The sequence below is a fragment of the Sphaeroforma arctica genome, assembly GCF_001186125.1.
Source record: "Sphaeroforma arctica JP610 unplaced genomic scaffold supercont1.755, whole genome shotgun sequence".
In the NCBI taxonomy this organism is placed as follows: Eukaryota; class Ichthyosporea; order Ichthyophonida; genus Sphaeroforma; species Sphaeroforma arctica.
This window is the reverse complement of record NW_014039803.1, coordinates 7007-8187: the sequence shown is the minus strand read 5'-3', so window position 1 is coordinate 8187 and position 1181 is coordinate 7007.

Genomic DNA, 1181 nt, shown 5'->3' with positions numbered 1-1181 from the left:
GAAAAGCGAGCGACAGAGATTCGGGTACAGAATACCAAGACTGATCACTTTGATGACTTACCGTTACAGTACAGCGTTCCCCTCGTATATGCGAAGCGCGTGTAGGTAGTACCAGAATTGAAGCGAATGGTACATTGTAAACGAATGATTTCAGGTGGAGAGATAGCCTATCTGCACAATATCCATATCGATATATTATTGGCATACTTGATGCCAAACAGCTTTATAACTGTCAATTTTTTCTTGCTGGTGGTCAATAAAGAATATGAATAGTTTCTAATTTTCGGTGACGCCATCTTCGGTAGAAATGGCAGGTGGCAATGGTGAACTAAGCAAGTCTTAAGTTTGAGTCGGTGTGCATTTCGGCAGTCGTGAATTGCAGACGAATCGGGACACGATACTTGTATGGGATTATCTGAAGCAAGATCCTCTATTAATCAATACGAAAACACGATTTGGTCATCACAACATAGTCCAATCAGAGGAAAGGATAGTCAGAAGCACAATAGCTCCAGCGTGGTTTTAATGTGATAGAGTTTGTATTGCCTTCGTAATGTGCCTAAGAATATGTATCAAAACGAGAGACGTGGCATTTATGCTTGAAGCTGGCTGGGCAAAATAAAGCCATTCAACGTTTACTTTCACCATGTGCAAACAACGTGAGCGATAACTGCGTACTCACAGTTGAGCTACATGCTCTTGTTGTACTTTTGGTAGTTCTGCTCCATGGTTGCAACTACTCTCGAAATATCCAGCTTTTTCTGCTTAATATTTTGCGGCGCGCCTTTCGATTTGATGAGCTGAGAAGAATCCCGGATTTGTATCGTTAGCTCAATCCTTATACGATCCACGTGCGACTATATGTACAACGAGTGAACTCCTGCACACAGCCATCAACTCAGTTTTTAATTAGATATTTCGTGTTCGCAGGTACAATGCCACGAAAACGTGCAGGGTAGTGATTTATTAGCGTCAGTAATATTTAGCATATCCACTCGCCATCGACAGAAATGTTGAAACACAAACAATTGATACAGAGACAAAAATGGTACACAAAAACAAGCCCCCATGTCTTCCAAGCTCCCAACTATGTCGCGAACAACGCAATTCGATCAGCAGCAGTCGGATATAGATAAAAAGCAGCAGAAATTTGCAAACGAAGAACAGAAAGAAGAACAACT